General features: G+C 55.9%; 1 long non-coding RNA gene across 1 annotated transcript; it reads right to left on the bottom strand.

Moving 5' to 3' along the window:
• Positions 1-3448: 3448 nt before the first annotated feature.
• On the bottom strand, positions 3449-16198 carry LOC132243355 (uncharacterized). The gene is made up of 2 exons (XR_009454827.1): positions 10516-16198; positions 3449-3970 (listed from the first exon to the last, which is right to left on the bottom strand). It is a non-coding gene; the product is annotated as an uncharacterized LOC132243355 (long non-coding RNA).
• Positions 16199-16697: the final 499 nt, after the last annotated feature.

The following is a 16697-nucleotide window of genomic DNA, read 5'->3' as shown; positions in this document are numbered from 1 at the left end:
CCTGTCCCCAAAGGCATGATGAACAACACCGGCTCTCCTGTCCCCAAAGGTATGATGATCACCACTGGCTCTCCTGTCCCCAAAGGCATGATGAACAACACCAGCTCTCCTGTCCCCAAAGGCATGATGAACAACACCGGCTCTCCTGTCCCCAAAGGCATGATGATCACCACCGGCTCTCCTGTCCCCAAAGGCATGATGAACAACACCGGCTCTCCTGTCCCCAAAGGCATGATGAACAACACCGGCTCTCCTGTCCCCAAAGGCATGATGATCACCACTGGCTCTCCTGTCCCCAAAGGCATGATGAACAACACCGGCTCTCCTGTCCCCAAAGGCATGATGAACACCACTGGCTCTCCTGTCCCCAAAGGCATGATGATCACCACCGGCTCTCCTGTCCCCAAAGGCATGATGATCACCACTGGCTCTCCTGTCCCCAAAGGCATGATGAACAACACCGGCTCTCCTGTCCCCAAAGGCATGATGAACACCACTGGCTCTCCTGTCCCCAAAGGCATGATGAACAACACCGGCTCTCCTGTCCCCAAAGGCATGATGAACAACACCGGCTCTCCTGTCCCCAAAGGCATGATGATCACCAGTGGCTCTCCTGTCCTCAAAGGCATGATGATCACCACCGGCTCTCCTGTCCCCAAAGGCATGATGAACAACATCGGCTCTCCTGTCCCCAAAGGCATGATGAACAACACCGGCTCTCCTGTCCCCAAAGGCATGATGATCACCACTGGCTCTCCTGTCCCCAAAGGCATGATGAACAACACCGGCTCTCCTGTCCCCAAAGGCATGATGAACACCACTGGCTCTCCTGTCCCCAAAGGCATGATGATCACCACTGGCTCTCCTGTCCCCAAAGGCATGATGATCACCACCGGCTCTCCTGTCCCCAAAGGCATGATGATCACCACTGGCTCTCCTGTCCTCAAAGGCATGATGAACAACACCGGCTCTCCTGTCCCCAAAGGCATGATGAACAACACCGGCTCTCCTGTCCCCAAAGGCATGATGATCACCACTGGCTCTCCTGTCCCCAAAGACATGATGAACAACACCGGCTCTCCTGTCCCCAAAGGCATGTTGATCACCACCGGCTCTCCTGTCCCCAAAGGCATGATGATCACCACCGGCTCTCCTATCCTCAAAGGCAGTTGAGAAAGACGGAGACGACAGCAGATGCCAACAATGAGCAGAGCTAAGGGGGAAACCACGTAGCCCTATTCTGCCCTCAGGGGCTCCCTTACCCAGCTGTTGACTTGAATTGGACTGGTTGTACTGGTGAAACTGGGAGAAGAATTAGGATCAGATTGTTTCAACTTAGTGCACATGACTGGAGACACTGGCAGTGCTTAAAACACCTCTAGGGAGTCCAGATGGAAAGGAGATGTCTTTATAAAAGACCTGGGGCTAAACTAGCTGATGATGGGGAAGAGAAATGCTAGTCATTTTTTAATCTTGCCAAGGAACTAGGAGGATCAGCTAGGCAAGAGCCCATTTCAGTGGCTTAGAGCAGCAAAACACACAACAGTCATGATGGGCACTATCTATGTTGGGAAAGAGGTCACACCACCAGCGACCTTCCAGGCAAGAGTCTTGCCACACGCAACCCAGCCTCCACCATGGTATTCCTCTGGGGGACCTGGTCCTCTCACAAGTTGCTCTTTTGATTTACAGCTGCAATAGCAAACCTGCACGGACTCCCTACAGCTGAACACCGGTACATATTGGAGCTCTGGAGCGAACCTAGCGGTAACAGGTCCAGCAGCGTTGTAATGAAGGTGTCATGGTACAACCTCATTTCCTTCAGAATGAAGGTGCAATGCAAATTCAAACGGTGCACGGGGAAGAAAGCAGTCTACAATAAATGGCGTCATTCTTGAGACCAGTCCAGTCCTGTGGAATAAACTTAAGAGGCAAACAGGCAGGTGGTAGGCGTTTATGCATGGCGCGGAGAATAGGCTTTTCCGCATGCTTCTGTAACTTGCTCGTACATGCATCTCGGGGCTCCATCTGCAGAACGATCTGGAGCTCCGTGCCTCCCAACGGGGACGGAGCTGAGAGGACGTGCGAGGAAAAGCAGAACTCATTGATGACCCCACTATCAATTCAGCCCTGCTGCAGTGGGGAACAACCACCGCTCACTTCCAGGAGAGCTGCAGCCACTTACACTAGGCCTGACTGCTCCCTCGCTACACCAAATTGGTGCCGACTACTCTGCTTGGCTACTTCCATTGACTTACACCTGATTTACGATCCACCCAACTCCAATGTGCAACTAACAGCAGCATTTACATCATTGGTGAAGTTGGCCCCGGATGTAGAAGAAAACGCTATGGCACAGGCTAATTGCTCGCATGCCCAGTGTTATTTGCATTGCACAGTCAATGCCAGTAGCATCCTTTGATGACAGGGCACTGTGCAGCCAGGCACACCTAATCACTGGCCAAAACAACCTGCTCGTGATGCTTTTTCCAGTAAGCACATGAAAAAGCAATGAACTTACAAGCTCACACTGGCATCAGCATTACAAAAAAGAGGGAGGGAGAAGTGCATGAGTACACGTGCCCGCACCCCATTTAAAATGTGAACATGCACAAGCCAAAATACACAGACCCGTGCCAAACACACTCCTACAGACTTACTCCAGAACAGAGCTGTGTAGAGGGTGGAAGTCCTTTTTCGGTGCAAAAGATTTCAAAATGTTTTTAAATATGACTTTGTTCCAAATTCGAGGGGAGGGGGAGGAAAATATTGATATTCTCCACGTTGGAAATGTTATTTTTAAAGTTTCTTTTTGACTTCATTTCGCCTTCCATTATAATACAGGCTTGAGGATCTGAAACGAGCCATTCCCCACTGAAACGTCCAAATCTTTCATCGAGACATTGTAAGATCCTTCTGCCCCCAACCCACAATTTTCCTCCTAAATAAAATTCGAGCAAAACTGACCCAATGTTGCCTCTCAGTGTTGATCACACCACCTGCTCTGCCAGAGCACGGCTCCATCTACGTTTCACCCACCAGGCTATTCCAGACCATGCGGGAGACGCATTTAGATCCAACGACACCCAAATCCTACTTCGTCTACGCACTCGCCATGCAGAAACATAGCGGCGTATCAGTAGCAAAGCCTGCACCTGCCCGTACTGAAAATACACATAGATGTAAATGCAGAATCGAGGGCATCGGGGACTGTGTAATGTACTTCTCTCGAGACAGCTTTGCTTATGTCTGTCTTGGGATACTAGTTGCCCCCAGGTCAGGATGACCTCCGAGCCCCTTCCCAACTCTGGAGGAATCCTGAAGTCACTGGCTAAGGGGAGATCTGCTATTTTGGTTGCTGGGTATCTGGTTGGCCATTGCAGGCTTTTACTTTGGGGCAGACGTGGCTCTGGGTTTGGGTGGGTGGGGGGATCAGTACAGGGTACCATTCTCACAGCAGAAAGGCCTTTTATTTGCAAGGATGCTTCAAAGCTGGACAGATACAATGCATATTTGGATAGCTCAGTCTTCTCCCCTGCACTAGGGTGAAGTTTCCAAACATACCCAATGTCCTTCCCACCGCAGGCATGGCAGAGATCCACCCCAGACCGACTGCAGGAGGCGTTTCAGACTCTGCTGCAAACTTTGCTAGGAGTCCTGGCTGCACCGCCATGAAAGGTAATGAAGGAACCTGGAGATCGCGCCACCGGGCCATGCTGCATGGCGTGGGTTGGCCCGACAGCCAGCCGGGCTTCCTGCTTGTGGAAAGACAGCGAGAGGTTCTTCACAAGGGAGTCTTTTACCCACCTCCGAGGGTCTCTGTCCTTTCAGAGGAGTCGTCAGACAAGCGAGTCCATTCCCCATTCATCCCCCGGACCCTCGACGCTCCTTGCTCTTCCGAAAAATCCATCTCGCCGTCGTCTCTGACGCAGGCGGCTTCCTTCCCCCTTTGTTCCACCAGCCAAGTCCCCTCGGAGCAGAAACAGAAAGAAAGCCCCTTTGTTCCCATCTGCAAACAGGATCATGCCCCGAAGTGCCCCCAGCTCCTAATGACGGCCTGCCCCTTGGGGGGCTTTGGGGTCACCCCCGCTGTCTAGCCAACTGCCCCCGCCTTAACCTCATGTTTGTCTAAGGGCCTTGCCTCCTTAGCTCAACAATGCAGGGTAGTGTTCTCCACCACCCAGCATGCTACGGGGCGTGTGCAAGGCAGGGAAAGGGGAGAGTGTGCACGCATGCACGTGTGTGTGCGTCTTTGGAGGGATCGGGGCTTGTGAGAAAGAACACGGGTCCTTTGAGATGAGAGTCAGTGGGTTCATCTCTAGGGCTGATGGTGGAGGTGGATGCTGGAGCAGGGCTGAAGGGGGTTTTGCTCTACAGGAGCCAAGGGAAGGAAGGAAGGAAGGATGGATGGATGGATGGATGGGTTTCTCACTGAAAAGCCCTCCTGCTCCTTATAGTTGCCTGGGTGCAGCTGAATGTTGCAACGAAGTTGAAAGCAGGATAATGAGCCTCAGTGGAAGATGGAAGGGGGAAGCTGGATCTCAATGAATGAGCCACGATTAATGAGAACCAGCTGAAGATCCCCTGCTCCCGGCTCGCTTTCCCTGCCCCCCTCTCGCCCCTGGGGTCAGCCTGTATTTTCTTAAGCGCTGATTGCCGAGAAATTGGAGGCCTGCGTGCCAGCAAAGGTCTGATTTGTTAACGGCAGGCCCGCGGCAAAGCGCTCTGAAACGTGAGGAACTGAGTTACAAGCAGCAACGCACGCGGCTCCTATGCAGGAGGAGAGCCGGACGATTCGGAAAGAACAAAAATAAGAAACCCCCATCTTGGACACCTCTCGGGAAGGGCTGGCCAGCTGCAGGGCCAAACCTCGGGGGCTCCTCGCCTCCCCCTCCCTGAGCAAACGCATGGACACGTGGTCTCCATGAAGACCTACCTACCCCACAAGCATTTACACGGCTCCTGTGTGAGAACCGCAAACACGGAAATCACATGGAAGACACACAGGTGGCTCAGAGGGGAGCTCACCCCAGCCACCAAAGCGTGTTGGAGGTGGTCTAATTTACCACGATAAATTGAAACCTACCACGATCAAAAGATGTCAACGTGTGTTTTCCCACGCAACTAACCTAGCGAAACGGGGATTTTTGGTGGCGTTTCGTGCCGTGTATCTAAACAACACGTAACGTGTACAAGCGCCCCAACTCAGCACAGGTGCTGGTCTGGCTAGTGACCTAGCCACGAAGATATCCCCAAGGCTGGTTGTCCTCTTCTCCTTCGCCCTGGGAGCATGCACCCTTATCTGTTGTGCAAGGTGCTGTACAAACCACCTGCTGCTGATGCTTCTCGCATGCTGTATTGGCCCTGGGTGAGCAGCTTTAGCTCAGCAGCAGCTCAGGCAGCAACAAAGCAGGGATGGAGCCTATTGTGATCCTGATGTGAAAGCACCTACCCCCTGCACAGTACAGGCGGGTGGGCAAAGGGGCTGCTTTCGAGTGCAGCAGAGCACCAAAGTCACAGGAGCGCACACAGGCTCGGCACCGTTCCCCGCTGCTGGCTTCTGCAGGGAGTAGCACCCAGCTGCAATCACCCAGCCTGCCGCAGGCATGCTTGCCCTCCCTCCCTCCCTCCCAGGGTTAGCCTGCCCGGCCCCAACTAGCACAGAGGACCTAGCGACCAAGCCAGGCCTCTCGGTGCTTCCCCACATGGGCATCAGCAGAGTTTCTGGACCGGTAGTGACAGTCTGGGGTGCAAACTCCTGCCGCCCGTGTCCCTCCAGGGGCAGGCATCCCACAAGAAAGCTGACTCTGCAGGAAACATCCCCCTTATGTTCCTCAGATAGCCGAGGGGAGGGATGGGGTGGGACGTGCAATCTCTTTCCTCGTGGACAGCCATGATTGTCTCCTCCACCTCGCCGGGGCAGGGCTTCAAACCTGTCAGCACTTGGAAACCATCACTTGCCGCCTTCTCCTCCGACAACGCGTTTCGTCGGAAAGCCTCGTTAACAAGCTGCCTGTGCACAACGTCCCAGTGGATCCCTGCGCAAAAAAGGCTCCTTATCAGAAAGCAACAGCCGGGTTCATTTATCTCTAACGGATACAACAGGACCTTTCCCCTCCCTTCATGAAGTGTTGGTGACAGGAGGCATCTCTGGCATTGCTTCCCTCCCCTGTAAGGTTAACGTCTAGTCAGTCTTGGCAAGGATTTGCACTGCTGCCTCTGGCCGGCAGCTTTGTCCCACCTTGTCTCTGGGATTCAGCAGGAAGAAAATCCTCCCTGCGGCTTTTCCAGCCCCCTCTCCCCACGTGAGGCTCCCAGAAGATGGACACCAAAAGGGTTAGGGTGGGCAAAGGAGTTGGGGGAAGAGGTCATGGTACACGAGTCAGGCAGGACCAGGCATTGCCCTTTCAGCCATGTGCTGCTGGTGTACAAATGAAGGCCGTGGACCAGTTTATAGAGCCCTTCACATGACACATCTGACATGCTTAAGCCCAGTCACCGATAAACAGGCAATAGGTGCAAGCCCTCAGACCCCCTGCGGACACCTCTGCAGGGTCACAACCCAGATGCAGCTCAGGTTTCTGACCCAATCGTCATTGGCAGTCCCTCGAAGTCGAGGACGATGTCCGTCTACTGTAGTTCCAACGGGGCCCAATTTCAGCTTGGGTTGTTAAGCAGCACCATAATATAAAAAACAAATCATTAGTATCATCAGTGTTGTCGGCAGTCCCTCAAAGTCAAGGATGAAGTCCATCAGGCTTGATGGGTCCTTGGGTGACTGAGGAGCCTGATTTAGGATACACATATTCTTCAGCAATGGGAGCACGTAGTTGTGTGGGGGAGTGGGATTCGCAGCCCCGGGTTGGTCTCCTTCTCCTTCTGACCCAATATTGACCGACCCACAGCACAAAATTGGCTTTCTCCTCCTTCCTAGATTCAAGCTCCAACACTACTCCCAGGGGCAACAGCCCTCCAGAGCTACAGCGCACGCTACTCCCAGGGGCAACAGCCCTCCAGAGCTACAGCGCACGCTACTCCCAGGGGCAACAGCCCTCCAGAGCTACAGCGCACGCTACTCCCAGGGGCAACAGCCCTCCAGAGCTACAGTGCCTTCTCCACCAGCTCCTTAACTTTCAGGATGCAGTCTGTGTGTGCATGCTAGATTGCTCGCATATAATGAATGTGTTTGGAGTGTGCACGTGTGTAGTATGGTGCGCGCCTGAGTTTACCTGATCAAGAAGTCAGCACACGCCAATACAACTAATTGCATTCAGCTGCCTAGAGATTTTCCTGAAGGTTAAATGCTTGGCAAAGAAGAACTCCAAGGAGCAATGCAGCCAGAGGAAACGAGAGCAGAAAAATGTCATAAACAGATATAAACTTCCCAGGCTTTTGCTCTCCCTGCTCCGGCATGGACGGGGTCAGGCCCTCAGACTGTTTATAGAAAACCCAGTTTACCAAGAAATCCATCTCCCATTTCCTGTTGACTGCAGAAAGCCAAAATCCGAACCGAGCCAGAAACCTCTGCGGCCTGGAATTCAAATGAACGAACGTCCTTTCTTAACAATAGAGAAGGGGTTTGCATTGTAACTCGGTACCGCTAAGCTGTGAATCCAAATGAACTTGTCCATTCCAGCTTTCAGCTTGTCCATCATGGGGGTCATTCCAGGAAGTCCCGCCTTTGGAGGACGGTACTTCCCAGGTGATATCACATAGTCAAATGATAATGATTGGGTGACGCCAGGACGGTCTGGTTGTGATGTACGACTGTACTCCTTTTGCACTGATGTTAAAACAAAGCCACCCCAATCATTTGGGCTGCTCAATTGTAACTGGGGAAGGGATCTGGGACACTGATGGGCTCCCATAAATGTGGTGCTTGCAAATCAGGCCCTCTGTGGCTTCCCCGACCTCTTATATGACGTGAGCATGGGGGCAGGGGGTCTGATTTCCAGGGGTGCGGCTCACCCTCGAGCCCGCCGGTGCTGTAAGTCAGCAGCCCCTTGGAAAACAAGGGCAACACTTTGTGCATGGGCCTGTGCACTCAGCCTCCGGCTGGGAGTCAGGTGGATCTGAGTGCAAGTCCACATGTCACGACTTTGGCACAGACACTTGCCCAAGTCCTCCTCTGGTAAAATGGGGAACATAACATTTGCTTGCCTCTGGCAGGGCTGGAGGCTTGAATTCCTTCAAGGCCCTTCTGACCTTAAAAATCAATGGGCATCTGGAAAATGCCTTGAACTCCTCCTCTCCAGACATGCAAAAGCCCTCCATCCTGTTCTTCCATTTCCCGTGGCTTTCTTCCATCCCTTGTTCTCTCCCTCGCTCTCTTTCCATAGCACTCGGGCTAAATCAAAACCACTTCTGCAGACGTCTTGTGTGGAGAGGAGTTTGCAACCTTCTGCATAAGTTCCACTCAAAGCCGAGATCCATTACTGTGAAGTCCTCCCAGGCAGGGAGTTCAGCCAACTGGGGTGTACAGCTTTAGAAACCACTGCTATTTACTGCCTGAGTCATCGTCCGTCATGAACCCAGAGGAGCTGAGGGAGGAAAGACTTCGCACTGACCTGTAAACCATCTTCTTTGTCTCTGAATCCATGCAGAACAGGGAAATGCGCGTCTCTTTTTCTCATTGCCAGCCAAAGGCCTCCTGTGCTGGAGGGAGAAATGAGCCATTCGCAGAAGCCATGCCCTCCTTTCCCAGCTGTCCTCTGGAGTCAGCATGTGCTTGGAGCTGCACAGGGTGCAGGAAAGCACAGGGCCTACCCTGGAGATGCACAGTCCTGCAACTGGATGCATGCTGGAAGACCCCCCCCGCCGGCAGAGTCGTGGTGGAGTCAGTGGGTTTCTCCACGGGCCACAAGCATCTGCTGTCTTTGGAGCCAGGATCTGGGACACTGTGCCTAGGTTTACTCTCCCCTTCCTCCTGCTTGCATTGCTGCACCTCACCAGCCTGTCCCCACCGCACGCCCAAGGGCTCCCCATCCTCCGTAGTCCCTGCCTTCCTCTCCCTTGTCCAGCTGTGGGCTCCCAGGGCTGATATGCCCACACTGCCTCCACCCCCATCCTAACCCCAATGTGCCCAGCCACCACTTCCCTCGCAACTCAGCTTCTTCTCCAGGCCTTGGACACACCGGCACAACCCCGACCCCTTAGGCAGCTACCTGCGCTCTCCTCCCGTTTGCAGTGAGAGGACAAGGGATAGCATTAAATGGAGCTGGGACATCTTTCTAGCCTGGCTGTATCCTGGTCTGCAAGCGGCTTGGGGCAGGGGCTGCCTTTGGCCAAGTGCCGGCAGCCCTGAGCTCTCGGATCTTGAAGCAATGTTAATATTCATACAGCAGAAATGTCACTGTGCAATGGTGGCAGACGCAGCTGTTCCCAAACCTCTCCCAGGGCATCCGAACCCCGGGGATGGGTTCAATTTAGCTCATGCCAAGAAGTCTCCATCCCAAAGGATCAGATCCATAACTCTCCCCCACTACCAGTGCTCGTGCTTATAGACCCCCCACATCCTCCTCAGCCTCAGAGGACAAGGTCCCTTCAGACACTTGAGGGAAGGGGCATGGGGGCAGCTAAAGGAGGTGCCCATCAGACCCTGCAGTGCCAGCTCAAAGCAACAAAAGCCAGGCTGCAAATACAATGCTATTGCAGCCGAAACCATTAAACACGCAGATACATGCAGTCGGTGAGTGCCAGGTGCAGCTGGCACAGTCAGTGCCCTTCCCTCCTGGGCCAGGATTTGAACTAATACAGTCTTTTCCCCATGCACCCACCACTGTTGCACACCCTTGCTCTCTGGGATTGCACCCCACCTGCTCTTGCCCCCTCCCTGCCACCCTGGGGCCCAGTGCCAAGGCCAGGAGTAACTCTAGGAGCGACCGGTGGCCTGGGCAGTGGTCCACAATGGCCAGAGCCAGCCGGGGAACGGTGGCAGCCGTCGTGAGGAGGATTCTGGGTAAAATGAATCCAGCGCCAGATGTGGCAGAGCCCATCCCAGTCCCAGTCTCGTGGCTGGTCAGCCTGCACCTGCCACATCACACTTGGAGCGGAGGGTTTCTTTCCTGCAATGCTTCCAGCAACAAAAGCTAGCCCCAAAGCCAGGCTGCCCTGGAGAAAACATCCGCCGCGACCTCTCCCATCGCTGCAGCCAGCCCCAGCAAGCGGGAAGGCAGAGATGCAGCCTCTGACCACCCCAGAAGCAGATGCCAAAGTGCCCCCCACACACACACACTACTGCCCTCATTTACTCCCCTTCACTGGAACCAGTAAGAGCAGCTGGTATCCAAGGGGAAGGTAATCAGCCCCTGGCCTCCTCCCCGGAGCAGCGCCTGAACCCCCCCTCCGGGTCCTTGGGACCGAGGCTGCTCAGAGCCGGGCGCTGGTGCCGCGGGGGGGCCGCACACAGGCCTGCGAGGGTACAATAGGTCATGTGCTCGCCAGCTGCTTGGAAACCTGCCCTTGGCTCCGAGTCGCAAGTGCAGATTTTTATAATTATTAGTGCTAGTAATTTACCGGAAAATATTTATCCTGGCTCCCAGCGAGGAGTCTGATTTGGGTAGGCCTGTCTGCTCCGAGCGAGGCCAGAAACCCCTGTGTGCATGAGTGCGTGTGTGTGCCCCGACTGAGTGTGTGCATGTGTGTGTATGCGCATGTGTGTGGGAGAGAGCATGCCTCGGTGCGCATCCCAGTGACTGCAGGGGCGGGAGCTGCGTGTGCATCTTAAGTGAGAGCGGACGTGAGTTATGTCCGTCTGTATATGGCATTGAGTCACGGACTCGTGGAAAACGAGGGTGGGAAGGGACCTCCGGAGATCACGTCTAGTCCACCCCCCTGCTCCAAGCGGGACCAGCCCCATCTAGATCTCTGCCAGCTCTGCACAAGCTGCCCGTGGCCGTGTGAGCGGGTCTGTCCCGTGGGACACACAGAAGGGAGCCCAGATTTCGGAGCTGGGGCCAGCCTCAGTGCACCTGTGCGCAGATGTTAAGGCAACATCCCTCTCGCATGGGGAGTTCAGCACCTGGTGTGCAATCAGGAGCCTAATTTGTGTGCAATCAGGCGCCTAATTTGACTCTTTTTTTGTTGCGGCCATTCCAACACACCCGGCGCCCCGGCGCGGGGCAGTGGCGGCAGTGCAACAACGCGTTTGGACTGAAGAAACTGCAGTTAGAAGAGCAAGGGGTGGAGCACGGAGCAAAGGGGATGCTGCCCTGCCTGACCGGTGGAGACGGAAAGGGGCAGAAAAGGCCTTCAGCCCCCCCCAGCAACGCTCATAGGAAGCTCCTTTGGGGACCTCTGAGAGGTAAAATGCCTCAAAAGCCAGCACTTCAATGCAAAGGGGGCAGACCTCATCTGTTGAGGGTCACCCAGGAATCCTTGATTGCGGCACCTGGGAGCTTCACGCTGCTGTACCAGGATGAAAGCTGTGAATTCAGGACCAGGGCTGTGCTCCTGTGCTGACAAGCTAAGGGAAGGCAGCCAGAAGAAGCATGAAAGCCTCTCGATCCATCATCTCCGGGACACAGCGTGGGACAAGCAGTGGCTGCTCGCCGCAACCCACCCGAGGAAGCAAAGTATCCTCCTGCCAGGAGACGAAGGGGGCTCTTCTCCAGGATCTCACCCCTCATCTTGTCCAGGCTCCCCAGCTCAGAGGCAAAGCAGATAGGGCTCTCCGGATGCCCGGGCAGCCGTGGACTGGCTGGCATGGCCCGCTCCCCCCCACGCCGGCCCCCGGAGAAGCGGAAGGCTGCTGTTGCAAAACATCTGGATGCTGGAAAGAAGCCAGGCCTCCCTGTTATGGCTAGTGGCAGAAACCCTTGGCTCCCAGAGCAACACCATCCATCACGCGCCTGAGCCCTGCTGCTGCGAGTGTGCACGGCACATGGAGAGCGGGACGCAGGCCAGTATCACGGAGCTGCCTCCTCGGGCCGGGCCCAGCTTTGCCACGGGGCACACCTCAAACACACGGCATAGTCCGGACCCCCCTCCCCGTGACCCCATCTCTCAGAGGTGCCACTAACTGTTTCACATGAAGCTGTTTCATGGGCTCAATGACATCTGACCAGCCAAAGTCTCCCCCCCCAGGATGGTAAAGGAGAAAGTAAATCATTGTCGATGTCTAGCAGCCAAAAAATAGCTCCTCCGATCCTTTCGGAGCCAGTAGGATGTTGCCTTAGGCACTCTTAGCTCACCCTCCAGTTCTCCAGGCAGATAAATAATAATTACAAGCGGCGATCAGAGTGCAGCAGTGTGTGTGGCACGTTCAAAAGCGTTCGGTGTGGGTCTCTCTGTGCTGCCCTGATGTCAAGGGGAGTTTTCCCTGCCGGATAGGGTGACCTGGACAGTCCCTCATGGACTCATAGGAAACAGGGCAGGTATCTGCCCCCTGCTCAAGACAGGATCCTCCCTGTCGAAACCCGCCCAGACGCATGTGTCTACCCTGTATTTAAAAGCTTCCCATGAAAGAAATCCCACCACCGCTCTGGGGAGTCCGGTCCAGGGCTTATCATTAGAGGGATCTTCCTAAGACCCAACTTTGATCTCTCCAGGCGCAGTTTCATCCCACGACTTCCTGGTGCTGCCCCTGCGGACACGGAGAAGAGTGGGTCGCCCTCCTGGCTATCACCACTCCCCCGACGTGCCGTCGCACATGGCTAGACATCCGCTGAGCCCAGACAGAGACAATCGCACTCCTTCTCCGCTTGTATCCCCAGCGAGCTAATCAGACCCCGGTCACCCGGTTGCTCCAAAACCACTCGGCACAACTGCAAGCTTCCCTGCCTCGTTCATGGCTCACAACACCTGGGCCTCCAAATGACAGCGTTACAGTGAACAGTGCCAGCCTGTGCGGTGGTGACTGCCCCCAGACGTGTCACCCTCTATAAATAGAGACACGGGAAAGTCTGCACACATCCAGGGAGAATATAAAACACATGTTGCTGCTGTTGGCGAGCCCGGCTGTCCTGTGCCGCGAGGCCGGCTGGAGCCCGGGGCCGCACGGGTGGTCTCGTAAAGGTGGGCTGGTTGGGTTTGGCTTGCGGATGCTGCGAGACTGCGGTTTGCACGGATGCCGGGGGACGGAGGGGAAGAGGTGCAGCCGCGACGCGTGGGACGAGCTCGGCTGCCTCCGACTGCGGGGGGCCCGAGCAGGTGCGGTGGGGGACCGGCGTAGGCTTGGAGGGATGGGAAATCCCTGGGGATGCAGATGGCTCAGGGCTGCTGTGGTCCCTCGATCCCCCCGGGGAGGACTCCACTAGGAAGGCAATCGAAGCCCTCCCAGTCTGAGCTCTCAAGACACGGGACTACAATTTAGAAGGTGCGTGTGCCCCCTTTTCTTTGATGATGCCCTTGTCTCATCAGCTGGGTGTGCAAAATGCCTGAGGGGCATGGGGTTGCTGGGGTGAACCCATGTTAGCAAGAACAGGAAATCTTCACCCCCTCTTCCCAAATGTACCTCGAACTAAAATAACCCAGCCTGGTGGCTGCTCTCCCAAAGCCACTTGTGCTGTGCGACCCACCCCAACTCCCCAGCGCTGATCTGGCTTTTATCTCCAGCAGATATCACGGCCACTTTGCAGGCCAGTGGCAGCCCGGGAAAGAAAACCCAGGTGTCCTGAGCCCTGGCTTCACGCTAGGTCCCACTTCCTCCGACTCTTAGGTTTCCACATTGAGGAGATGGGGAATAGGCACAGGCAGCCAGGACAGATGCAGATCTCTGCATGCTAGAAGTAGACCCCGGCAAAAAGAGAAAACCAAGTGAAATGCATCCATTGGGTGCATGCCTGGATGAGCCACCAGCCCCATCTCCGGCCTTGTCCCTCGCACAGTCAACCCACTGGCTCATTACCCTCTTTCCCCATGCACACCCCGCACCATGCCCAGGGGAAATCCCCCCAGGGTCTGCCAGGAAATGGGAAGGGCTGGGGCACTCCGAAAACCACAATCTTATTCTTTTCAGTAGTCTGTGTGCGGGGGGAGGTATCTTATACACTGGTGCATGTTGTACACAGGAAAACACGGTACCTGTGTGCAGCATTGGTCACAGAGCCATGCGTGGGCCAGGTGCACATCACAAGCTCTGGCCAATACAGGTGTGTCATGGCTGTGAGCGAGTGTGCAAAAGCGACCTCACTTATAGGAGAAGGGCTCTGAGTAGCTGGCCCAGCGTTGACAAGAAGGTAGCCCCATACCCAGGACGTCATCGCCAGGCTCATAGAGCAATGCGGCCGCCGTGCTGGATAGATGCAGCCTGCTCCCGGGGGAGACGAGGCCAGCGCAGCCGGACTCCTTCCCCCTTTCAACGCTACAGTGCATCTATTCATGCTCCTTCCCGGGGGCTGGATGAAGGACTTAGCAGCTCTGCCAGTGCCTGTCATCCTGAAATTGCCCATGCTATTGTGATCCCCAGGTTGCCCCAGGTGTTTCGCTGCATTATTAAAACCAGAGTAACCTTACCAGCTATATTGTCTTGCTTTGCCCTTGCTAAGGCCTCCGGCTGCACCGATAGGCAAAGGAACCTCGTGGCTGTTTCATCCCAGAAGGGGCCAAATGCAAGGAAGCAGCTGATGAGCCAGGTCTCTGCCTTCCCCCTTCCTCCCACGGGCATTCATGGGGCTCCCAGACCGGTGCCAAGCGTGGGAGGTGGCAGTCCAGCATGCGAGCGTGCAGGGCCTGACTTCAGCAACGAGGGACAGGAGACTGGCGGGCAAGGGGAAAGGGCTGGGGCGAGTCTGCAAGCTGGTGATAGCTGGCTGCAACGCGCAGAGCACGTGCACACATAGCGCCCGTCTCGCCGCTACATCTGCTCGTAAGCTGGAGAATGCGCTCTCCCCGCGGGGACCCATTTCACATCTCCCTTGATCAGGCCAGCGTTTGGCTGGGGAAGGGGCGGGGAGGGAAAAACTGTAAGGCCTTCTCCGCTTGTTATTGCAAAATGGAAACCAGTGCGTCTATAAGGGTTTCTCTGTGCACGGGGAGCTGCCTTCAAAGCAGCCAAGGAACAGACTGTGCGGTCGGCGTGGAGCCCCCGGGCCAGCTCCCAGGTGCCCCTTCCTGTCCCGGCACCGCCCCGCGGGGGGACCGGTACGAGCCCCGGCCAGCTTGGCTGAACAAGGCCAGGCAATGTTCTGCACACGGGAGTCTAGACGCGCCGTGTTGTTACAGATGGAGCGGGAATGCGGGTCCCGGCCCTGCCTCCTCGCTGCCTGGCCTCAGCCCGGGATGAAAGGCAACAGGGCCAGGGCTCCAGGGGGGTCATTGAACAAGGCTTCGAGGACCTGCCAAGCGACGTGCATCCAGGCTGGGCGGCGTGTCCTCCTTGCTCTGCTCCTCCTGGTCCCTGCAGTCCTCTCTCACCCGTTCCCATGCCCGGCTGCGGGCTCAGGCTGACCCAGGCGCTCGGAGAAGTTTTTCCACCCCGTGCAGACACACAGCTCCCTGCCGTGGTCTTTCACAACCCCCAGGACAATGCGCCGGGTGGGACATTGCCTTGCTCCTGCAAGGAAAAGCAGCAGCATCCTTGTATTCCAGGTTCCCACGGCCTATGCATAGCCCCCATAGGTGCTTAGCGCCGTCTGCATGCAAGAAGACGGCAGCCCCGGGCAGGCAGCGTAAGGAGCCTCCAACCAGATACAGGCAACCGGCTTCTGGGCTTGTACGTCGAATGCCTGCCACGCCGGCCCCGCTCCGCTCCCGAGCAGGGAGGGCAGACCTCTTGCATCCCCTTGCCCTACCCTGCCCAGCCATCCTCCTCCTCCCTGGGAAGCCAGGGCCTCTCCAATGAAAATGGGGGGCTGCAAGGCGAGACGTGCACCGAAAATAAGAGCAGGGGAGGCTACAGCAGAGGGACGAGGCCCCGAAAGGGAAAGGCTGGAGAGGGGGGAAGAAGACCCAAGCGGAGGAAATGACTCCTGCTTCTCTCCAGGCTGTCGGAGAGTAAATGGGCAGGCCCCACTGCAGGGCCGGAGCCCCCTCCGACACGTGGTTTTAATAAGCAGCGCAGGGAGGGACAAAGGCTGCTTGTGAGAGGAGCATATGTTCCTGCTCGGCCGCGGGGAAATGGCAGGTGGGGAGGGTGGGAAGAGGCCAGGGGAGAGCGATTTCAGCCCATAAATCATAGTAGGGATGCTGCTGAGGTGCTTGCACTTGCAATTACTGCAGGGACAGCACCGAACGGGCCAGGCATGGCCAGCCTGGCCATGCCCGTCCGCAGTTGGGGGAGAGGGGGTCCAACGTCGGGGCATCACTGATGGGCAGCAGAGACATCCAAGGCACGGAGCTGGGCTGGTTCACCTACACCCCTCCCCTGAGACTCCAGGGTCCCTGCGTCACCTTTTAATGGCCTGTTGTTGAGATGGTAATACATAATACTGGCAGAGGTAGGAAACAGGGGGTTGGGAATGGACCCCCGTGGTTAGGAAGAAGGGTGGGATGGCATCACGGGGCTCTTCAGCCTCAAACAGAGCAGACAAGGGCACTGAACAAGCAGCCCCCACCAGCTCACCATGGAGCTGCCACCCCCCTCGGTGGCCTTTCAGGTCAGACAGAGGCTGAGCATCCAGCTACATTGGGGCTTTATATACAAAGCAGACGTCTCTGGCTTTATAAGGGCTATGCTGAAGATTGTTATCATCTGGGACCACTTTATGATGGAGGCCACCCTCCTCGCTAGACACTGCCAGCCGACAAGTAAGAGACTT

Source organism: Alligator mississippiensis, chromosome 9 (genome assembly GCF_030867095.1).
Source record: "Alligator mississippiensis isolate rAllMis1 chromosome 9, rAllMis1, whole genome shotgun sequence".
Classification (NCBI taxonomy): Eukaryota; Metazoa; Chordata; order Crocodylia; family Alligatoridae; genus Alligator; species Alligator mississippiensis.
Note: the sequence above shows the minus strand (reverse complement) of the source record. Positions and strands in the feature narration are given on the sequence as shown.